Source organism: Tupaia chinensis, unplaced genomic scaffold, assembly GCF_000334495.1.
Source record: "Tupaia chinensis unplaced genomic scaffold, TupChi_1.0 Scaffold142543_1, whole genome shotgun sequence".
Lineage (NCBI taxonomy): Eukaryota > Metazoa > Chordata > Mammalia > Scandentia > Tupaiidae > Tupaia > Tupaia belangeri.
In genome coordinates, this window is record NW_006202392.1 from 1,372,108 (window position 1) to 1,372,440 (window position 333).

The following is a 333-nucleotide window of genomic DNA, read 5'->3' on the forward strand; positions in this document are numbered from 1 at the left end:
GACAGGAGAATGCTCAGTCAGAAAAGTGCTTGCACATCAATGTTTATTGCAGCATTATTCACAATTGCCAAGACATGGAACCAACCTAAATGTCCACAAACTGATGAAAGGATTGGAAAAGTGTGGCATATATACTCTGTGGAATACTACTCAGCCATAAAAATTAGCAAGACCCTGGAATTTGATAGAAAGTGGTCAGATATGGAGGATCTATTGCTGAGTGAAGTAAGCCAGGCTATGAAAGAAAGATATTGTATGTATCCACTCAATATATACCGACTATCTGCACTCTATGATAAGAGAGCAAAAAATTGGAGGACATAAAAGCAGTGA